General features: G+C 38.4%; 1 protein-coding gene across 4 annotated transcripts in view; it reads right to left on the bottom strand.

The window, feature by feature from the left end:
- The window catches only part of ZEB2 (zinc finger E-box binding homeobox 2), a 132,469-nt gene that overhangs the window by 92,355 nt on the left and 15,168 nt on the right, over window positions 1–24,946 (bottom strand). The gene's annotated exons all lie outside the window — the stretch shown is intronic.

Raw genomic sequence — 24,946 nt, 5'->3', positions numbered from 1 at the left:
TGTGACCCGCAGCAAAGGGAAATTTCTCAGTGATCCCTTATAAAGATTCCAAATTTATTGCATGCTCCAAAGCAGGCTTCTTACTTTATTGGAATTTTAGATGAGTATGTTTGCCCCACTCTTGATGAGTGGATATGCTTTTTTTTTTTTTTTTTAATTGAACAATGAAAACATTTTTAAACTCATTGAACAAAGATTTCCCCAGCAACAGACCCCCTGCTCAGCAGGTCACCTATCTTTGCGACAGTTTTTCTTTTCCCACGCTAACCCCAGGGCTCATTTGCATAAGGTCTCTGTTGTGACAATTAGTTTCAGGTGAGCTGATTTCTATGCCGTTAGCCCAAGACGATGCACAAGCCCTGGGCCTCCCTGATCCTGGTCCTAATTGCGACTGACTGGCACCAGACACAATCATCCTCTTGATTCAGCAAATTGTCCTGCTAGTAGCTTGTTGTGACCCCGCAAAGCACAAATCATATCACGTCAGTCCAGCCTAGTAAACAACGGATAAAATACACTCTCAATGAGCATAACAATGTCTTTTCCATATTTTAGGTATAGTTGACTAAATGAGTGCAAACGAAAGCAATAGTCTTTTAATTTGGGTGGGGGTGGGGGTTGGGAGTGATATTGTGGCTCCCTAGAAAAACTTTTTAGAAAATGAAAGTGCCCCTGTATTTAAATTCCATGGCTCTAAAGTCCTGTCACCTGGGAGAAAGTCCCCAGGTAAAATAACTGGCTGCTTTCAAATTTCTCTTAGCTTTGTTGTTGTGGAAATAAGTAATATGCTCTTTCATCATCTCCGAAGCTACAGGGTACATCAATATGCACATTAGCAGGGTTCCCAGTAGTCCCTACTAGACAGAAAAACATTCGGAGCCAATGAAATTTCACATGTCTGCATAGCAGCCCAAGTTAAGGAAGAACTTTTTCTTAATTCTAGGAAGCAAGGGAGAAAAAAACAGATAAGTGACTTAGCATGAAGAGAATGTTTGAGGACAATGATTATTCTTGAAACACTGCCTTTCCCCCAACTCTGTCTGCAATTCTGACCTTAATTGTATTATGCTACTACATGTCTCATAAATTCCTTCTGCCTTGATAGTCAGGAATTCTATCTGCCATCCTGTCGTCTTACTTAGCTACCTACCTGTCATCTCTATATTCTAAAGATAAAAATAAATGAATTTTAAAAAGTCCAATGAATGTTCCAAAAGCCACCTGGCTATTTTTTCTACTCCCCAAAACTAAGTATTGCCTTCCTGAGGCACTCCTTTTCTCTTCTCCAGGTGGTTGTATATAAGCATCTGCTTTCTCGATATAGAAGATGTATCCATTCATACCCTCTCCGGAACTAAAAGAAAAGTTTTTCACACAGTTACTTTTGAGAATTAATATTTTATTTCAAACTGGTTTCTAGCATCTATAACATTACCTGTTAGTATTGCAACACATTGATTTTGATTTTTTCAGGCACACAACTTTGAGAGGAGGATCTTAGAAGGGGGGTGGGGTTATCAAAGGAAACTGAACAAAAAAGAGAAAGGAAGAGGAAAGAAGGAAGGAGAAAGAAGAGATTAGATTAAATTTATTATTGAAGAGAATTTCTTCAGATTCTTATGAAAAGATATTTGCATTAATGACAAAGGGACTGTCTATCCACCTTCAGATAAGCTAATTCTCTACATGAGCCTTGCCTCCTGTGTCCCCTGTTACACAGGGGACTCCTGAGGGACACACACTGCACGTGGCCTGAGCACATGGTCCAGGGTGTGACCAGAAGGACACGGTACTAATTTTCCTCCTGTTTCCACTGCCTGTTATGATAGTTAACCCCATTTTTATAACATAGAAATTGCACTGCCAAAGGCTTTACACTAATTCAATTAAAGGAGACTAGAAACAGTTGGGGGAGAGAAGGCTTCTAAATTCTAATGCCCCATGGGGTACACTTTTAGACTATTCTGAGCAAGAAAGTATTCAAATCCGGATAAATAAGTATATAGTATCAAGGTAAACGACTGTTGAGGGATCCATACAACTTTACTATAAAATACAATTTACCAAAAGACCTTTGATATGAAAAATCTGTACATCAAACTAAAAACTCAAGACATTTCTAGTATAAGCAATGCAAATAAACACCTAGAGTATGTTTTTCCATGTTTGGACATAATTCTCACTTTATATAAATTATGAATTAATTGAAAGAATAGTTTCAAAAATGATCATGATCTCTAGCCCCATCCTTACACTCCTCTACGGTCTTGTATCCATCAGATAGATTTATCACCTAGGTTACCCCACCTTTTGGAAAACTTTAAAAAGTAAAAAAAAAAAAATGCTCATTCTTGTAAAGTCTTTTTCCATGTGAATTGATGATAATAGTATAATTTTGTCATGTGAGCACATTAGATAAGGTAAGGTACCCAGTTATGGAAAAAAGAAACAATATACATATGCCAAAATGAATAATTTGAACACAATGCCTCATTCTTACTTTCAATGCTTTTAGCCCCATGATTTTCAGTTACTCTTTGCTCCCTTCCCCCCACCCTCCCCACCCCATTCTCCACTTTCTCCTGTTCACCTATTTCTGCTGAGCTTAGCCTCTTCCTCTGCCACCTTAGGGGCTCAGTCCCCTCCCAGCACAGCTTGGGGTTTTTCTTTGCAGCTTCCTTCATGAATGGCTTCCTTTTCTGCACCCTGCAGCCTGCTCTGGTCCCTGGCATGGCTTTCCTGACTCATTTCACTTTCCACCTCCACCTACCATGGCTTCTCACTTCATTCTACTTTCCACACATGCCTTCTTTCCCTTTTATATCATTTCTCTTCCTACCTCTTGAAATCTAAAGATTTCTCTAATTTCTATTCTTTCCTTCTAACCATGTTAATTGCCTTTCTTGTAATCCAAATTTGTTGAACTTCACAGAGTTTTTTGATTACAATTTATTTTCCTTTCGGCTTGTGAATTCCTAAAAACATCCCTTTCTGTTTCCATATTTACCACCTTCCCCTCTTCCAGTCTGCTCAGATTTCTGGCCTAGAGGTTTTTCTTCCACACTTTCTAATTGTTGCTTCCTCTCTAGTATTTTCCATTTCTCTCCCACTTCTGTCCTAAAGGGTTCCACTTAAATTATAGGCAGTCTTCGTATCTTTTATTTATGCTTTATTTCTTCTCATGTCTTATGATCTTGCTTTTATTCAGCCATTCTATCTTCTACTTAAAATTTTTTTTTAATTTTATTTATTTTCTTTTATGGCTGCACCTGAAGTATTGAGAAGTTCCTGGGCCAGGGACTGGATCCAAGACACAGCTTCGACCTATGCTGCAGCTGCAGCAACACCAGATCCTTAAACCCACTGCGCCCATCCAGGGATTGAACCTGCACCTCCAAAGCGACCCAAGCCACTGCAGTCGGATTCTTAACCCACTGTACCACAGTGGGAACTCCTCCTCTGCTTCTTTATAGTTAAAAACTCCCTAGCACTTTATTTTTCCATAAACTTCTTCTACCTGCCTAGTTCATGATATTTTGCCCCTTCCCCATCTCTCTGTGTTGATATTTCATTGTAAAACTTAATTCTTAAATAATTATTCCCTATACCATCTACAAGTTGTATTTTTATACATGTGTTAGCATCCCTTAACAAAAATCCAGCATTCACTTAAGAAGAGCTACCAAAAAAAGATCCTTCATTTAACTTGGAAAACACTGACAGAATTCATTTATGAAAGGAAAAAAAAAAAAAAAAAAAAGCCCCAAAGCATTGCTCAGGTAAAATTATCTCCCTCTCTCTCTCTAAGACACTGGAAACATAGCTAACCTGTGGATGGGAATCACTGAATGGGAAGCCAGAAGCTGTAGGTTTGACTTCTGGTTCTTTCACATATTAAGTAAGTAGCCCAATTTTCCAATAGTTTTCTAATTTTTCTGAGTCTTAGACTCCTTGTTTGTGTTAGGTACCTTCTCCATCCATCCCTAGAATTATTGTGAAGACCAAATAAGACATTTCTGTCAAGGCATTTGTACAATATTAAATACTCTATAACCATTAGCTTCAAATTTAGCCTTTGTGTTCAAACTGGACATATCTGAAAATAGGGTTTATAAAAATATGACATTCTAAACTGATGTAATTTACTTTTGAAGAAGACTGAACATAGACCAATATAATTTGCTTTCAATCACATAAACAGAAAAAAGTTCATAAATCTAATATTCAAATGGAAGACTGGAGATGCTAGTTTACTGGGAGACGAAAAAAATGCTATGTTGAGCTGGAAAGGTCTATATTATTTGCTTTGGGTTTAAAGAACTAATTTGGGGGTAATTTATAAAATGCTTATGTAGTTTTCTGGGTAGACAGGAGTCAGAAGCCTTCCTGTGACTATGTTAAAGTTCACCTTTTCTGAGCTACACCTGCCTCCTATGATCAGATTTCACAGTTTGTTCCAAATGAGACTGATTTGTATAACCTAAACTATTTCCGACCTTTACATGATATTTATATATTATGTATATTATATAGACAAATACCTTAGCATTCTGCTGTGCATGCAGAAACCACTAAGGATTAATTCTATTTTGTACAGTAAAGCAAAACAGCTTTGGAATTATAGAACTCAATGTGGGAAGGAGCTTTGGAGGGATCAAGGTCATGCACCCAAATGTCTACACAGACCAAGCAGGTGAAGGAGGTTGACTGATCCTTCCAAGGGGGATCCAGAGTAATTCCCTTACGGTCTTTCCATGCATCTGTGTGGGCCAGAGATGTCATAGCTTCTGAGTTCTCCAGAGGTGTTGGAAATCTGAATCTTTGAGTGTAATTGCCCAGTTTTTAAATATTGGCAACCAATTTGAATGTGTTTAAAATACTTTGTAAGCCAAACTAAACACATCTGTCAGCCACCAGTTTGCAACTTCCGTCCAATCCCCACATTTTACAGCCATGGACATGAGGCCCAGGGAGGTTAAGGGATGTGCTACAGTCATGCCGAGATTGGATGGCAGGGATGGGGGTGGGGTGGAGGGAGTACAGAAATCCGAGTTTTCTGAACCAAGTCCAGGACACTTCTCCTTCTACCAGGTTGTGATCCCAGAACTCCGCAGAGCAAGTGGCTTGCTGGAATGGAAACTAGTATAGGACATGTGGCCTTGTTCAGGAATGGCTCCTTCTTTACTTTTCCCACCCTGAACTTTTCCTGATTGCTGTTGTTGCTATTTGTAAATGTAATATAGTGAAGGTAGAGGTTGATCAGGAGGCCTGGAGGAGAGACACATTAATTCCTTCCTGGCAATGCTCCTGATGTTTTTCTCCTCAGATTCTCTGCCACCATCTCTTCCTTCTCACTGCCCCCTCTACCAAGATGGGGCTTACATCACAAGGGGACTGCAATGGCAACCCACACACAGCCAAGCTAACGTCAATACCAGGTGAAAGGTTTTCTGAGCTCTCTGCCTCGCCTGTATAGGAATTATGAACATATCTCACCTGAAAACTAACTTCCAATCTTTCTAAAGAAAAAAAAAAAAAAAACAGTACAAACCAAGAGTCTTGAGTTCAGAATATGTGGCTCCATCATCCAATAACTCAGTACTCACCATGTGGGCACACTGGATTCTCTGATTATACCCAGTTTCACTCTTGGCATATACAGTAATTATAACCTGACACTTCAGAGTAGAGACTTATTTAGCCTAAAAATAAGACATCATCTCAGATTGGACTGGGAGAAAATTTGACAACAACAAAATCTGCATTAAAAACTGCATCCTATCCCTGATTTGGAGTCAGAAGACTAGGGTTCAAATCCTAGTCCGACAACTCTGTTTCAATTTCTACCCAATGAGGGAAGCCTACGGGTGAGAATAGTTAATTCTCTGGTTTCTTCCAAGTTCTAAAAATACATGAAGATTCTCTAGGGAAAATATTTTGGAAAATCAAACACAAATGTAAGATTATGCAGTGATTTTAAACTAGAAAAGGATGTGTGTACATATGCGCTAATTAGTATTATCATTTAATGGCAAATATTTGAATACTGGATCAGGCATTTTCAGAACCAAAAAATCTAGTAGGATCCTTTTTAAAAAATAGATTTGGATTATTTGACTATGTATGTTCACTTACCTATGCCAGTGTTTGGATAAATAGAAAAAAATCTAAATACTTAGATAATTAATCCATTTGGGCATTCCTTTTGTGATATAAACTATTTCAAGAAATCATAAAATCAGTTATCTAGCACCACCTTCTCTCTTCTTTTCTTTTTCTTCTTAGCTGAATAAAGTAGAAGGAAATCAATAATTTAAGTTGTCTTCCTCCCAAAGAGGAGAAAAAATATTTTTGAGTCAGGGTTATTTTCCAAAATCTCTAACTTTTTTTAGGCTTTAATTTAACAATCACTGACGTATATCTTTATCTTATGAGGTAAGGCACAGTCTGGATGAACCTAGAGTTTACAGAACTTTTACACCTGGCTCAATTTGTCCAAAATGACTCTTGAAAAAATAAATAAATAAATAAAAACCTTTTCTTGAAAAGATTCCTTTCTTGTATTTATCTGTCTCCTCTGACTAAACCTTTCATTTTGCATACAAAAATGTAGATTTTTTCCTTCTTTTTGGTCTCAAGAAGTTCAAAATAGGTACTTCAATAAGCATGGGAAAAGAAAATATCAAATAAGATACCAAAAGATATTTTGAAAGAGAAACTATATTTTTCTTAACTGCATTTTTATAAAATGAGAGAATGGCCATTCAAGAGGAACTCAGCAATTCACTTTATCTGCTCTTTATTTCCACATATTCTTTTAAAACTAAATCTACCTTGATCACGGTTTTGATTACAAACCCCGAAAACAATCATGGAAATGATCTTTAATATAATAATATATTTTACTTAATGTCTCAGCTTTTTCATTCCAACAACTGAAACAGAGACAATTCCTTGCATGTTGAAGTGTGTAATTATCATGTATCCAAAAGGGAGGGTGTAATTTTCACATCTGATTACAAGGGAAGGGTGTAAGTGAAGCTGCCTGGGTAAACTTACACTTGTTTACAAAGAGCCCTACCTTTGATATTAAAGACTCAAAACATGCGAAACACTGAGAAAAATCAAGAGTAACATGCACAAAACTAAACAAAAACCTAAGTATTTTTCTTGGCCCTGCTACAGAAATAAAGTGAATTTTTCTGAACTTGTACTGGTCGACTTGCTTCTAATGAGTTTTAAGACTTCAACACTATTTTGCAGGCTTGCTGGTGACTGTGCCATTACGGGTTAGGAAGCTCAAGCTTAGATTTAATTGAAAAGAAAACTTCAAATTCATTTTGTTCTTCTAAAACTACATGGTCAGTTTAAACTAGAGGATGATTTCCATCTCAACAGATCAAACTTTCCTAAACACAATCATGGCTTGCAAGATATGTATTTTTGATGTTTTTATCTCCTTGCTTTTTTTTTTTAAACTTCTGATCTACCTTTGATAAGATCAACTTCTGCTCATATGAACTTATGTTTTGGACATGTAGGAAGAGATAATATCAAAGAAAGCCAGAGCTGTGATGGTAGCTGTCACTTAGCAAGAAGACTAAAGATAGATGCAAGATCACACAACAGGTAGGAAAAGAAACTGCCAGCGCATATTTAGGAACAACTTTGAATGACATATAATTATGATTGTTAAGCACTGGGGTAGTTTTTTAAAAGCTTAAAAAGATTGACTTTGAATATTATGGATACTTAATACTCCTAATGCATTTCATATAACAGACAAGAAAGGAAAATAAAGAGAACCAAGGAAAAGAAAGGTTAAGGAATTGATTTAGGAATAGAAGATAAACATTTTCATGCTGGAAGGAGCCTACTAAGACATATTTAGTTATCTATTTTGCTTTATAATTACAGAGCAATGAATTTTTTGGAAAGCTATTGAGTTATATAGGTTTTGCAAATGCAGTGCTAATGGGAAGGCTGATTTTTGGTATGTTTTAGAAATTAGGGTATTTTTTGGGTAACTTGCCAAGTTGCATCTGGCAAACAAGAAGTTTGAAAAAAAGATACAAACTACTAAGTGATTAAGATTTTTAAATAATTACAACTAAATAAAAAGTTACTCTGTGAAAAAGAACTAGACTCTTCATTCCTAAATTGACATTGCCTAAAGCATTTCAGTGACAGTCAAAGCTTAACTTTTATATGATCTTAGCTTTTTTCTCTTTATAAAGGATTTCACTGTGAGTCTTACATTCTGCTTCCCATTAAATCAAAAAGCAAAACACCTGCCGTGCATCTCTCTCTCCTACTTTGGTGGGCAGTGGGCGTGCTGCACCCTTGCTTGACTGTATAGGTGGGAGGTGACGGGGTTCCTGGAGGGAGCAGTTTCCAGGTAGTTTAGAGGTTTTCCCATCACCACACATCCATGTCCGCAGCACCAATCAATGCTTAGCGCACAGCACATTTTTCACTGTGTTGTTAGAGTACATTTGCTTATATTTTGCACAATTTTAATTTAACCATATTGATCAAACTGAACACTCAATAAGACCCTAGGCACCTGAGGCTTATTAAAATGAGTCAACATGAAGCAAGTAAGCAAGGAAGTAAAATGGAAACTGTTTGGAGATTTAAATACAGTGGAATCCACTTAAATAAATACCTGTTAATAAAATAAATCTATTAAACGAATTTATTTTCTCTGAACCAAATCAAAACACATAGAGTAATACTCGAGGGGACTTTTAAATGAATGCTGCTTAAATGAATAAGCATCTTAAATGGACATGCTGCTCTTGAAAAGTAAACAGCATTTCCATGTTCTCTAAGGCTAATTAAAGCAAGAAAATCCATGTTGACTTTTTTGGGGGACATGTTGTCATTTTTTGAAATTAAGCACAGAAAATTGCTTGAGTAACACTATTTAACTCATTAATATTCTTTTCCTTAAGGCTAGTTGCCTATGTGTGTGTACCTGTTAGTCTATCTGTTGTGGACATTGGGCTTGTGGAGGACAAACCCTTGAAACGATCGACCATGTTCTTTTCTCCAGCAACTTATGTATGGCAAGTAAAGACGGAAAAATATTTCAAATTTCTAACTGCCTTCCATAATCCTATGTCACAGAGAAAGGACCAGCTACTTTTAACATATAATTTATTTGCCTCTTTGGAAAGTTCTATTATCTTTCCAGCATGGTTGAAAGGCGTGATTAAAAGAATCAGCTCCCTTACTCTAATGGATGATTTGTAATAAAAGGCTCATTGGCACATTCAGGGTGCTCAAAATCATGCTTTTTTAAAAGAGATAAAGGCAGTTTTGTGGTAAAAACAAACAAACAAAAAATAACATTATCTACCCTATTGACAATGTTTTGTTGTTTTACAGTACAGGCTTGCTTGCTGGATGTGTATTGTTATACTTACACAAATGCTCTATAACATGAAGTTTGTGTAGAACCACATCTTTAAGTGATCAGGCCTCTCTTTTCTCAGAGCGGTTGACCTGTGGTGATATGTTATTATAATGAAATAAAAAATGCAGCACACGTTGAAGTCTTAAAGTAATAATACCTTTTTAAAATAGAGCGGACATACCATCTGCAGAGAGATTTTTCAGGCCCCCTTTATCTGGTATTGCCTTTAGAGGGCCTTGTTTATTCATTTCTTTCCCTGGCCTAATAAAAGATATTAGCTCTTTTCCCTAAGCAAAACACTCCTATCATGAATCAGACATCTAGTGGGAGACTGCTGGCCAGGTTTCACCCCACTAAAATTCTAATCTATACTTTGTCTTTTAGAATTAAGGAGAAAATGCATATCAGCAGAATCTCTTCTCTACTTTATTTCATTTATAAATTACGAGAATGATGCTATTATATATTATTAATTTCTGCTGTTCTCCAACTCTGCTGCAGCAGTGAGCTGCGGATGTTGGAACGGTGTAATTATGTTCTAGTAGGGTAGCCATCCGTTTCCTTTCAAAAATTTACAGGATTCTTAATCACGCTGCTCATTTGGGTGCGCAGCAGCGAGGATGGCGAAACACAAACAGGGCACGTTCGTTTACATAGGAACACCTGCTTAGCATGATAGCAGATGTCAGTCAGTAAGCAGAACACAAAAGGGGAAAAATACCAACAAGAGCAAACTCGCACCATTTTGACTTGGTGCAGGGAAGTCTTTTCAGGAATGATGGCAACAGTGGACCTTCCTCCTAAAACACAAGACAGAGTCTCCGAAATTCCCAAGTTTTGTCTGTGGTTAACATGTGGTCAGACAGAAAGAGCATCCACACTCTTGTTGCATTCCAATACTGACTAGGACTCTCTTTATTATCTGGGGGAATTACTAAAACTACCTTGGCCTCAGTTTCCTGATCAGTAAGCCCACAAGGGGTTGGATATTCTATAGAAAAACCTGGTTCCCTGAAGGTGCTTCATATTAGAAGCAATATCCAGTTCAAATCCTACCTCTATAACTCAGCAGTTGTGTGACATCAGTCAAGTTATGTAACCTTGCCCATGGTTTCCCAATTTGTAAAGTCTGTTGAGAAAATTAAATGAGATGATGTACACAAAGTGCCTGTCACATAGTGAGGATGTAATAAATGGTAGCTATAGTGTTATTATTACTACTATTACCATCATTATCATTACTTTATTTTGATCTTGCAGAATCTTTCCCACTCAAAATGTCATTTATTAAAAGTCTGGAATGACAACCAACTGAAATGTCTTACAGAGATCATCATAAACCGGGATATTTTTGATGTGTGTAGTTCTGTAAGATTATTAGAATGATACCTACTGCAGTTATTTTACAGTTAGAGAGCCTGTCATCATTTCCACTACATTTTCTGGGATTTATATCTGAACCATAAAAAAGGGTTTTTCTGGGCCGTCCCCTGCCTGAAAAAAGAGCCTCTGTGAAAGTCAAGGGCTTTCTAGAACTTTGACACAATAAAATGAGGCTATGGAAAGGAAAAAATGAGAAGTTCGCCGTCTTCGTGCACCCAGCTCACCCTGACAAGTTTTGCACCAGTCTTTTAAGGAGTTTTCAGATGACTCTGGTGTTTTCCTGTCTCCCCCTTTCCTCAAAATGGTTAAAATTCAAAATGGAAAACAGCGATCACACATGGGCAATGACTAATTTTCCTAAGGAATTTTAGTATTCGGAATGTGTCTGCTTGTGCAGGCCTGTGCATTAAAGGCTCCCTGAGTATGCATTGACTTGATACCCAATAATGGCTGCTAAGGAGCCGTTATGTAGTGCCGTGTCAATGATCCGTGTGCTGAGGACTCCCTGAGTACGCATTGACACGACAGACCGGAACGGCTCAGAAGAAGCTGTTACGGTCGATCATGCCAATGATGAGCAGATATTGGCAGGGCCTCTGGCCCTTCCATGGAAATGATGGTGTCTCTGAGGGCACCGGTGTGGGCGCCATGTGGGCACCATCCATGAACTAACAGCAGCTCCGTTTTCCCCCCTCTTGGGGTTTACTTCAGAAAAGTCAGCTTAGAAAAGTTGTCCAACAACTTCAGTGGTTGCCCCAGTTACAGCCTCAAAACAGAAGCAAGAGTTAAAGAAAGATCTTCTTGCCATCTAGTCTTTGGTTTCTTCCCAGAGAAAGAAAATGATAATGGTTAATATCAAAAGGAGGAGTAAAAGTTAAGTAAAATCTGTGCATGTTCTCCTAAGTTTTCCATTATAAATACCTCTTTTCTGCTTTATGAATTTCATGTCATACATGGATACTGTAGCGGGCATATTTTTTGTGGTGGTGGTGATGATTTTCTGAGATTAAAACATTTAATCCATGCAAAGAAAAATACCTTTTTATATGTCCTCAGCAGTTGAATAGGTACTCAGAACTCGGCATATAGGAAATGGTTCAAAAAACCTTGGGAAGAGAAGTGCAAGTTCAAGAATAAAGTTTGGATTCACACATGCTTTACCAACTTAAGGCAGTAATTAATTCACTTATGGTATTTACATGCCCCTCTTCAGATACTTATGGAGAACATGGGAATTTTAAATTCACAATTCAGTGCAAAATTTAAAATGATCTTCATTAGAATTTGAAGCTATACTCTAAAGTGCTTTATATACTACCAACAGGGAGCCTCATTATGTAGTACTATATTTGGACTACCTTCTTTACATTTTGTAGCTGTAGATTTGAATGTATTTCTGGTATGCTTAAGCAGAATCAAAGTGTTTTAATCTGTTCTATTAACTAACCAATCCACAGAGTTGCATGGCAAACATATAAGTCAAGAGACCTTAGTGCATCTTTTTTCCCCCCGCTGTCTTCAAAGGATCATGGAAGAAGAGAGATCTGAGATACTCAAGCACAGAACGGTGATGAAGCTTTGCAGAGATACCAAAGCGGTTCACTAAAAAGGATGGTGGGAACAAAGAAAGAGTCAGATTAGGCAGAAAATAGAATGATTGTGATTCTAGGTATGGAGGGTACTTCTGCACACTCCTTTCCTTGAGTAGAAAATAGTCCAGCTCTCGTAATAATATTTGGAATTGGGGTAAGACATCCACCATTGGTATGTATTAAATGTTGACTGACTTAATGACCAACAGAAGGAGCAAGGGGGGAACTCACTACCTCCCAATCCAAAGCAGATACTCAGTAAACACGGAAGAGCGGAGGAAGAAGACATAACATTAAGGGCCTATTATGTGTTTGATACTTTACCTATTACTAATAATTCTTCACAACAACCCTGTAACGTGAGTTTTATGAGAAATGGAGACACATTTAAGTTGAGCGACTGGCTCCTGGCTGCATGGCTGGTATGAAGTAGAAACCAACCTGAGCCCAGATGTTCAAAGCCTTGGGGACCCACACCACCTCTCTGCCTGCCTCCCACAGATCTTATAGGTGTCAGTGCAAAAGGCAGAAAACCAGTTCATTTAAATACAAACTAAAAGAAAAGGGAAAATCCCAAGTATTCAACATGGCATAGCTGTCACTTAAGTGAAGCTCAAGGAATCGTTGATGGAGGGGTAGGGAGTCTAACGTAACTTATCAAAAGCTTTTTTTCTAGATGTTATAATATATGCTAAATGTTTAATGTACCTGGTGTATTCATTTTCGGAAGATAGTTGAGTAGAACGGATTCTTCTTCGTATAAAGCACAGCCCACTTGAACAAAACGATTTTTTGTGTTCCATGTGCAGAGCTAGGCACTGGTGACAGAGAGATGGAAAAGACTGTCCTCAAGGCAGTTACATATTTGTGAGGAGAAAAATAGGAATCAGATATTGTGAGTGCTGTGACAAAGGTCAGCTCCGAATATACTCTTTGAGGAACTTTAAATAGGGCATTGTTCCTATAAAGAAAAGGTATAATATCTTTTTCCTGGAAATGCAGGTACTTGTGATCATGCCGACCACTCTATTTCTTTTCCTTTTCTGTTCTTTTAACACTCCCTAAAGATTTGAAAAGGAATGAATACTTCAGCTTAAGGTTATTGTTTCCTCTTTTCAAGAATGTTTCTGCATGACCCAGAAACTGAAGTACCTCTATCACAGAATTCCTGGCAGCTTGATTAGTCATGCCTTGAAATAGTCATAAGCAGAATGTACGGAGTATCTTCTGAGGCTTCAGACACTCCCCTCAGAATTTTGTTCAACATTCTAATGATCCTATAAAATAAATATTGGACCCCACTTTAAGCATTATGAACTAAGGATCAGAGAAGTTAAGAAATACACCCAAGGTCACATGAGAGTAAATGGCAGAATCAGAATTCAGCCACAGATTTGTGTCTGAATGCTCTATTCTTTTCATGGTATTGAATTCCTCATTCCCTGGAGAGAGGAGGAGCACTGGGCCCGATGGCTTACAAGTGAATGGGTCTAGGGATGTTCTTGGAGCAGGAGTCCAGGGAGGGCAGCTGTGAGCATGAAACAGCAGAGCAGTTCACCTTTGAGGTACAAGTAGGCAGCGCACAGTAGGGAGGTGAAAGGAAGCATTGCTTCACTTACAAGTGGGCCGGTTAATAGCTTCTAAATTTCATCCTTAGTTGTGTAAGCTCTTTGGGATCTTAAAAAAATATCTTGAATTCACATCCCATGCACGTCTCTTATGGCTGTTGTCCAAATCCTATTATCTGGGAACTTAATTTAAAATAGCTTGGTCTTTTTGAATTGTCAAAAACTCTAATAAAACAGGAATATTTCATACTTGCACAAACCAAATTCTGTGGGACATCCAAAGCTTAGCTCTTAAATTATGTTCTTAGATCAGGGAAGAGGTAGAATCTAGACTTTGTTGAAAAGCACAATGCAGACATGAATTCTAATGAACCCTTGACTGTATGCAACCTATGTGAGAGTCACTATTCTGCTTATTACCTATATCTATTAATAGACTTTAATTGTAGTAATAAGTCAGGACATTTTAATGGACTGGTTAGATTGAAAACTGAGAAAATGCCCAATTATTGTTCTTTTTTTGACAATGTAAATTAATTTCTGGAAAGGTAGAAGTCTCTAAGTTCATGTCCTCAAATGCTAAGCCCTTTAAGAAAGGTAGACAATGTGGGAATACACAGCTGCAGGTTTTTGTTTTTTTGTTGTTTTTTTTTTTTTTTAAAGGCTGTTCCTTTAATGCCCAGCTGGTTCTGAGATGTAATAAAATTGACATATTGATTCCTTTGAATTTACAAATGCCTGTTTCATAAACTCCATCTCCAAAGCCTAGGCATCTTTAGAGCACTGTCATTTTTTTTCTCCAAATGGATCAATTATGTGCCCACGTAATCCTGTTACCTGTGAAATCCATGCATACTTCTCCCATTTGCTGCAGTTCCCAGGCGGACAAACTTGCATTATGTACGCATAAACAAACAGCGCATTTTCCTGATATTAGAGATTGTTTTCAAAGTGAAAGGCAATCTCTTGGGTCCTTTACTCAAAAAAAAAAAAAAAAAAAAGAGAGAGAGAAAAAGAGAAAAACTGGGTGCCTATTTATTCAAGCAACCTCAGTATATATACACATACACAAACACATGTGTATATATATTTATGTATATATACTTTTATATTAACTGTTTACAATTCCTAACAATTCATCTAAGTCGGGTGGTTTTGCTATGTTTGGTCCTTTCACTGATCCAAGGAAGTAAATTTTTCATTTTAGTTAAACTAGTTCATGAAGGTTTATCACTTTTTTTTTATTGCTGTCTTTTCTCCTTTGCTGATAATTAGTTATTTAAGGGCAAATCATCCCCAAGACCCCTGGAAACAAGTGAAAAATGAAAACCCAAAGTGAATTAGGTTATAAAGTTTGCAGCCATTTTATAATAAGAAAAGTCCTCAATATCTTTCACTGTAGCACTTGACACTCACCGGCTCTGAGTATTCCTTAAACACACACACAGAGTCCTTTATCGAAACAACCATAGAAAACACAAAGATTCTGCTTCTGCGGCATTAGGAGAGAAACGCCTCAGTGAACTAGAAGGTCTTTCCCATGTCTTAAATTGCTAACAGCAAATTGTCTTCCCACACCAGCACATTTCCATGTTCATGTGTGGGCACCCTCCCCAGTCCAAAACACAGAGAGAAGGCTTATGGGTGAATATACACACAGGCTGTGTCTATAGAATGCCCTGCAAATAACTACCAAGCAAACACGCTTTTGTCTACGTGTGAACTCTCTGTGTGAGCAAAGTACTGTGCATGTTCTGCACAGAGATATGAATTCTTGCTTCATTCTTTCAGCCTGTGCTGTATCTGATTTTCCTCACTTCACTGGGCACCCAGCAGTCCAGCTACACCGCACTTGCACTCTACAATTTGTCTCTAAGAGATTCCCCAAATCACAAAACATCTTGTCTGCTGTCCAATGTGCTCCCCATATGCAGAAAAGATGGTCTGAAAAATTGGGTTGTGCTGGGAGCCCTGTGGCCTGGCCCACTGCTGCCATTGTGCGGGAGTGGTTTTAAAGATAAATGGCTGCATGTTAACCAGATTTGACATGCTGTACAAAGGCAGCCACCTTTGGTCCCATGACACAGCCAAACAGAAAACACAACAAGCAAGCCTGGCAAAGATGTCCGACATGAATAAAAGCACAACAATTTGTCACATAGTTGTTACAAAATGTTAGCAGCTTTAGGGCCTGCCATGGGATGGCAGAGATAAGGCAGTGTGGAGAATTCAGAAGTTTGAGGATTGGGGAGTCTTAGGCAATGGAAGAGTTAATTCAGAAAAGGGGGAAAAGAGTCATCGCAAAGGGATTATTTTCATTTGCTTCCTCATAAGGCCTTAATGTCATGAATTAAATCAGCAAGGCTAGTGTTCCGGGGTTTACTAAACTCCACTGTTCTGAAGGGCTGTCTGTTAACCATCTCTTTCCAAACTCCCAAAGATATAACATTCTAGGATCAGTTTTTTTGAGGACAAATAACCATTTTTTTTTTTGTTTTCTTTTGTTCAAATTGGCCTAGTGATGAATGAAAAGAATTCTGAGGATGAGAAATCCTTATACACAACTAAGTCTCACTATTCCCCCAGAGAAAAGGGAATCAAACTGCCTCACTTTAACTCTTTTTCAAGGGCTAGGTTTCTTTTTCCAAACGTTTTTCCAGAATTACTTGTAATTCTGGAAATTCTACAATTCCAGTAACATTAACCATAAACTTTCTTCCTGACTCTTAGACGCATGCCTTTTCTAAGTCTTAATTTCTTCCTCAGTTAAAAAAAAAGTATTGAAATAATAGTATCTCTTTGACAGAGTATTTGTCAGGGCAACATCAGATGACACAGGCAAAATTCTTAGCACAGGTCTCAGCATATTCTAAGTACTCAATAAATGTTAGATAATATTAGCTTTCCTACAGTTGCCAGAGACATTTCACTGAAATACAAACATGATTGTCATTCTTCTTCTTTAAAAAATGTTTCATGAGCTCACCATCACCTATTTATTGGTTAAGAGCCAGAAATGTGGGACAGGAGATACTTCTGCCCACAAGCCCCTTTGCAGACTCAATTCAAGCTTATGCCCCTGCACTAGGGCTCTGTTCCAGGGATGTTGGTTAGCTGCCAGCACCTGAGCTGGTCTCCCTTTCTCTCCTCCAAAGCCTGTGCATACCCTCCCTCAGTTCAGGATGCCCTTTCCCCACTCCACCAGTGAAATCCAAGTCATGTGATCATCCTCCTTGCAAAAGCTGCCTCCCCCAGGAAGTCTGCCCTCACCACCTGCTCCCAGATCTAGTCAGGCCGTCTTCTGTGCTCTCTACTCACTGGATACAAAGCTCTTTATGGCACTCGTCACATCTTCCTCATTTCTGGAGGCCCTCCTTTCCCACTAGACTGTGAGCTCCTTAGGCATCCAGACTCTATCATTCATTTTTTAATTTGCAGCCTCATGTTCAGTGCCTGCGCATAGTAGATGCTCAATTAATGCAGGATAACTTAAATGCTGCAATTTTTGACAAAAATACCACAAGTCTAAAAACGACCCAGTGGCATACATTTCAATTATTTTTGCAACAAGAAAAAAAAAATTGTCTAATACAAAGCTTATATCACCCTTAGGAATGAAGGCGGAAAGAGGAAAAAGAAAATGTGCAGTTTTCTTCCACGAACCTGACATCAGCTTCAAAGAGGTACTGCTTCTGGCAATGGCAGAATGAAGCAAGTAAGCTCTCGTGGCAAACTTTGAAAAGAAAAAGGATTTAAAAAAAACAAGTTTCTGGCCAGTCTAGTGCTGACATAGCCATAGAGTCCATACCTTTTCTGAGGATCCTGATGGCTCTATAAGAGAATGGAGAAGATACTTCGGAGGTGAACTTGTATAGAAGACATTGCCATTGCCAATGGTTTGATGTCACAGAGGTGAAAACTCCAACGTAAAGAACTCCATAGTGTCCTGCTAGTTTACAGAGGACTATGAACTAAACTACAGAGGTAGGAAGATTTCTACTGCACATTTTTCAAGGGGGAGGGCCTGAAGTGCTCTTGACATCTGTGATTCTCTAACCTTTGTGACCCCTTGTAAATTCAGAACCAGCACAGCCCAGAGCACATCACAGTCCCTCCCCCGTCCCACCACTCTCCTGAAACTTGAGCCAAGTCCCATGTGGCTCAGATCTTATGTTCACAGGTCCTGAAGGGAATCCAGGAAGTCATTCTTTGATGAAGCTGCACTCTCCCTCACCGAAGGTGAACTGACTGCTGGAAGACGAAATCAGTCTAATCACAGTTAGTGGGGGGCAGGAGCTGGTGAAAGGAGAGGGATCTTGAAGTTAACTGGTGACCTTTCAGTTTCCTCCATTTATAGGTCTCATTTTATTTCTACTTGTAATAGTAAATGGGAAACAGACTCAAATATGGCAGAAATGACGGCATGCCATTCACCAAATCTAAACTGCACTGTCCATTTGTATCCTAACGGGATGAGGAAGGGTCATGGGAATAGACCTGACAGCATGCCTAAAATCAGAGGATGGTACGATACTGTCAGAGAAACAGACTACTCCTTAGTTTCTGTCTCTCTCCAAAAACTGTCAGAATTACCCAAAGAATAGTTTCAGGAATTACTGATTCTGCCTCCAACAGGAAAGAACCATGCAGGATATTTTACATGACAGCATCTGATTATCAGATGGATCTTTAACAGTTAACTAAGCATGTTCTTTTAATGGAGAAATCATTTTGCAGAGTGCCAAATACAGGAAGGGGATGCTTAAAAGGTCCTAAGAAGTCTCTTGAAGAAGCCAGACACTTAAATCCCATATTAATGATTAAAATATCTTAAATTCATATCATTCAGCTGATGAGAAAAAGCACATGAAAGTCAAATTTCTTCCATTAAAAGATTTTTTAAAGCTTAGAGGATCTTATTTTAATAATAAAAACATACTGCAAATAAAAATAATTTTTAAAACAGCACCTAAACTTTAAGTTTACTCATGTGCCAAGAGAAAGCTGCATCCTTGTATGAAGGGATAAGAGATGCTATTTATGAGCAGAGTTGGTTTCTGGAAAAAAAATTTTTTTCTAGTAAAAACTTTGTTAACTGCTTTTGGAGAATAAAGATAAAGATGCTAAAGGAAATATAGGCCTTACTATAATCCTCTAATTCTTCCTTAAACTTTAAAAATAAAACCTCAAGTGTTTATGGGTTTGGTTAATCATCTTTTTGTCTGTACTACCTGTTCCTTCTAGATCTCCATCTTAGTGAAGGAGTGCCCTGCAGCAAAGCCAATCCACATCAGTCAGAACTTCAGGTGGAGGGTTAGGGCCCTGGGGACAATTTCAGACTTGCAATTGGTGTTGTGACGTTTCTTCATCTAGGTCTAAAATATGCTCAGCATTGCTTTTAGAAAGTAAAAAAAAAAAAAAAAAAAGCGGGTGGATCGTGCCATCTATGGCAGCATTTGTTCAGCATTTGGTACAAACGGGAGGAAAAAAGATACGGAATGCATGGATTGATTTTCAAATTACCTCAATATTTTGAAAACATTTTCACCTGCATGCTGAGAATGCTAAGAATGGCAAGGAAGGCAATGTGCATTTGCACAGCCTCCACTGCATTCATTTATAAATTACCTCATCACTGACTGAAATTAACACTGATTCTTACAGGCAATTTCTCAATTTCCAATGCTAATTACATTTTTTTTACTTTTAAATTCTGTACCACCTGTTTTGGGCAAGACATCTTAGGCAGCGCGACCGCATTTAATCACAATTTTAATTAACCGCCCTGTAGATGTGAAAAAGAAGCAATTATAATGTAGATGAATGATGATTTTTCTGCATTAAATTGTTTTGTTTCCCTGGTATGTTGATTGTAACACAGCACACAAATACAGTAACTGTACAATTTTTTTCTATTGTAATTTAGTAATTGTTTTTGGAAAACCAGTTTGGGAATGAGTGACTTCATCTGTTTACAAATTGATTGATACTGTTCACTCACTGATTGCTGCAGCGTATATTTTGGTATTGCACAGCCTAGCATAAAATATAATTAGAGATGCACAGGCTTTGCAGCACCATTTTGGAATCTGAAAATCAACTGAAACTGAAGTATGTTTTCCTTGAGCATACTAGTATCAGTTGGGGCTGATGAAATGATAATCAAAACAATGGGCTTTCCAATTCCACCACTAGTAGAAACCCTTGGTTTCAATCTGATAGTCTAATATGGTAAGTTTATGAATTACTCTGTACTAGGCCTGGGAGCTGGGGGCTGGCAAGTCTGAAGCTTGCATAACTCACTCAGATCTGTATCAGAAGAAGCATACAAGTGAGGTAAGGAAACAATGATGAAAAAGAAAGAGTCGCTGCTTTGGAAACGGAAGAATTGTTCCCGACACCCAGGCACAATGCACTGGTGTGCTGTAGCTCTAAACTATCTCATCTGTACACTGTGATACAATGAGATCACAGTCATGCTCCTGGCTTGCAGATACTGATCATTAAAGCCCTACCTCATTGCAGATAAATTCCAAGATCTTATTTATCTTATTTACATGAAGCAGAACTTCCTCACTCAGCAGGAACGGGGTGGGAGAAAAAAAAGCAGCCATGAGTACCTGCTTATTTCAAACCCAATGATGACATGATGACCGACCGACGGCTGGAAAAATCATGCTTCCTCGTCTCACGTGAATCAGACCTTCCTTCAAGAACTCCTTGTACTAACATCACACCTACTCCTGATCTCAGGGGAATTCTCAGTCAAGGCCCTTCATTGGTATCAGAGGGCCAGCGTCTCCCTCAAATCGTCCACTGAGTAGTTCTCGAATGTGCTCACTTGCATGAGCCCTGGGCAGGCCATTTCTGCTGGCCTGGAAAAAAAGGGGATAAGGCCACGTAAGCAGTTGTGGATGTTCAAAGGCAACTATGAAATCTCTTCATCTCTACTTGACTTTCCTTCTTTTTACACTCCATTCCTTAGAAGAACCTAAATTAGGACAGTTCACTAAAAGGTGGTAAGTCATGTTGGTCCTAGCCATGCATTTGTTATAAAACACAGTGAAGATTATGGCTTCATTTAAAGCAATTTACAGATTATGAGTTAGCATAGCACAGCAGATCAGGCTGAGCTGGGGGGATGGAGTAGGGGGACTATTTGGATCAACTGCTATTTGTCTCCTCTGCAAATAGTTCTAACAATGTTTTCATAGGAAGCACCAAACCAATGCTAGAATTCAGTTCATATATGAAGTAAGAATCCACTCCCCTGAATATATGAACAGGTCTATTCTTTTGACAGTTTGGAGATCTACATGTTTAACTCTTGCTCACATTCATGGGAGTGGACACAAACATTTCTCGTGAAATCTCATTAAAAGAATAGGATAGAGTATTTTATTTATGCTGCAAGAAGGGGTGTGTTTTTCAAGTGTGATAGTATACAAAACTGGCAATAAAACGTATTCTTGCTCAGTCACCCCTACCTGTATCACTCTTTTTGTCTGTGAAAATTATTTGGTATAAAGGATACTGAGTAAACTACTACTACTCCTGGGGGAAAAAAAAGGCAATTTATTTCAGTTAGTAAAACTGTCATTGCTAAGAAAGTGTGCTTAAGGCAGGTGGAAATGTGTATGTGTTTTACTCCAGAGATTCAATTTCAGATTTTTAGTGCAGTCTCACTTGTTACTAGCAGCCATACCTTCACTTGGCTGAACAGTTTTTCCCTCTTTTGCAACCTTCCTCACCTTCCTCATCACAGTCTCCCAAAGGTGTTTTATGAATGGAGGTAAAAATAACCTTGAATATCTCAAATTATAACCTTTTTCCGTAATGAAAAGGCAGTTTTCTGGCAATAGACAATTTCTTTTTTCATGAAGTTGTTCCAGCAACCATGCTTGTTTGGAAGTTTCTTAAAGTGGTAACATCTGTGCTCCTGTTGGGATGAGATGTCATCCCACAAACCTTTCTACGAGCGGGTTTGTCTTGAAGAGAAAATAAAGTACCTGATCCGGGGCCTTAGTCAGTCTTAGCTCCCGGTATCTTCACACTCTGACCCACTGCGCGTTCCTTTGGCCAGAGAGCTGCTTCCCATGGCTACCTCCTCAATATAAACTTGCTAACTAATCTCTTAGCAAACACTTGAAGCCAACCTGAAGGGAGAAAAAGAGGCAGAGGGGGAAACTAAAAACCCAGCAGAGATAAAGCTCAAGACACATTCAAATGGACACAGGAATCTAAATTTAGTACTGAACTTAAGTTCTCTTAGCTGTGGTCTGTGGAAGGGGGACTTTTATAACAATTGTTTTATTTTTAAGACTCAATCCTAATTTTGCTGCTGTCTCAACAGGGCTCACTTCAGCAAAAACTTCCTTGATTCCTTTTTTTCCTGCCCACAGGCCTATGCCCACCCTGACAGGTATTTGTAAGTGGTTTCTTTATAACTAAATATCTTTTTAATAATAGATCTTTTTAAAAGTCTACCCAGACTCTGTGCACACAACGTAACTTTTCCTCAGGAATTTATGTGAGGATCCACTGTCGGAAATAAATAATGACTTTCAACCAATGATCAAAGAAAAATAAATCTTTCCCCCTAATAAGACTTTTTAAGACTGGAATCCCATTTTTAAATGGATAATAGCTAAGAGGCTACTGGCAATCTATTTATTTCCAGAGCTGTGTTTTCACGTTGGCTACATAGAAACTAGAGGAGGAAATGAACACTGAGATCTTCGAAGTTGAAGCTTTTAAAATAAAGTTGGTAGGTAGTGTTTGAAAACATATTGTTCGGAATTTAAGTTTTAATATCTAGGAATAAACCGAGCATTAAATCAAGCAAAACTGTGACAAGGCCAATATGCACATGGACGATGCCAGGAAGGCATCTTCAGCTCTTTGTTCACAGCTTAACAAAACTGTGCCGTCACACCACTTTAGTTCAACAGTGCCTGTCGAATGGGCATCAGCAGATCAGCCAATGCCTGTCATACACAGAGCCTGAAGACGCTTTGAAAGCAAGGGCTTATTCGACCCCCAAGTCTAGTTGGAAAGTGGTGAGGATTTTAAATCATCTAGTAAAGACACCCACACCCCTCCATCACCACCACTAAAGTTAGAAGAAACAAGGATCACACACACACACAAAAAATATATATATATATATTGGTTAAAAAAAATAGACATAAAGGAGAAAAAAAATGCACTCAGGCAAAAGGAGCGGCTTTTGTGTTTGTTTTCTTTGCAAAAGCAATTTTGAAAGTTTGGCAATCAGAATTTTTCTCAAAGTGACCGTTCCTGATAGTGAAATAAAAGTTTAATGCCATGTCTATTTTAAGTCTTTGCCATTTTTTCTTGGCCTTTAAATAACTGAATATATGTTCTTCCGTTATCAGGACAGGAGGGCGTTATTTGACAAAGAGAACTTGCAACCCCGTGTTATTCAAAGGAGAATCTTTTCAAATGAAATTTCTGCTAGGTGGCTGTTTTTGTTGACAAAAATGCACTAACTATAGAACTGACAGTCTCCTGAGTTCTGGTCTCTGGGAACATTTAACCTGCTTCAGAAGAGAAATCCAAGGAAACAAACCTGGTCAAGAGAAGGGCTGTTAACGTTCCTACAAGTTAACAATTAGGGAAAAAAAAAAAAAAAAAGACCCAAACCTCCTTATTCACCTCCTATAACTCTGATCATGAGATTTGGCTTTCAAGCTTTAATAAGTGCTAAGGAGGTGCCTCAGAACTTTCCTCCTGTTTAATTAAATGTGCCCACTCCTCTTCAGGCATCCAATCAGATGAAATGAGAGCAGACCCGGGAGCAGGGCTGGGAAGCCCTAGTGGTAAGAATTAGCTGAAGGTGTTCTGAATCTCTCGACCTTTCAAGTTCCTCCAGGATACGTTGCCACTGAGATCCACACAGGAGCTGAGATCTCCCTTCCACTACAGTTGAAAAGCGATCACTCCCAACCCCTTTCCCCTTCCCTCTGTCTTTCACTCTGCTACTGTCAGTTCGCTGCCTGTACTTTAGCTGTCTCTTTTCCAGTCTCTACCCTGTCAGTTTCTGGCCTGCCAATTTCAACTTGAAGCTTGACTGGGCTGATTTGATGCAAATACCTCCAGGGAAAACCCTGAAACTGATGAACAGTTATGTCAAGTCGATTTTGCACCATCGGGAAAAGGTAACCTCTGCGAGAAAAAAAACAACAAGGTTAAAGAGACAAGGGCTTTTCACGTGTAATACCTCTGCTGCACATCTCGTTCACTGTTTACCATCCCTCAGAAATTGTAACTGTCAGAATTAGTCCTAATTGCAGATGCGAAAGCTGCCATTATAATAAAAACAGAGGCAGTGCAGGCATTAAATGTAGCAGCCTAATTTGTGAGACTACAGAAAAGGTAGAGTAAATGAATATTTCATTACTTTAATTACCAGGGACTACTCTTTTCTTGCTGTCTTATGATAAGTGTTGCTGTAACTAGCAACAGCAAACATCCACTAAAACATAAAGTGCAATAATCGGCCTGCTGTCAGGATCACCGATTTAAAATACGAGCCGGGAAAAAAATATAATGGTTTATCTATTTCTTAGAGATTGCAGAAGTAGAAGATGAAAATTCATTTAATGTCAGGGGGAAAAAACGCACACACAAAGGCACCAGTAAACAGGTTTTAGTCAGAGAATAATGGCTCCTCCAAGAGAGAAGAGGGAAAAAAAAAAAATCAGTTGGCTATACATTTGAAGTGTTAGCCCCAAAAGAATGCTGCAAAGTGAAAAGTAGGAGGTGACAGTATTTGGACTTTTTAAGGCAAAATTTTGTTTTGTGTTGCACAATGTAATTGCTTGAACATTAGAAAATAAAACTCTGGTGACTGGGGGGAAGACAAGAGGAAAGCAAGTGGTTTTCAAATGATTAAGCAAAAGTGGAAAAAGTTCAAGCTGGCAAAAGTTTATAAGCTCAGTCCATTTCCATCTAAAAAA

This window comes from Sus scrofa, chromosome 15 (genome assembly GCF_000003025.6).
Source record: "Sus scrofa isolate TJ Tabasco breed Duroc chromosome 15, Sscrofa11.1, whole genome shotgun sequence".
Taxonomy (NCBI): domain Eukaryota; kingdom Metazoa; phylum Chordata; class Mammalia; order Artiodactyla; family Suidae; genus Sus; species Sus scrofa.
Note: the sequence above shows the minus strand (reverse complement) of the source record. Positions and strands in the feature narration are given on the sequence as shown.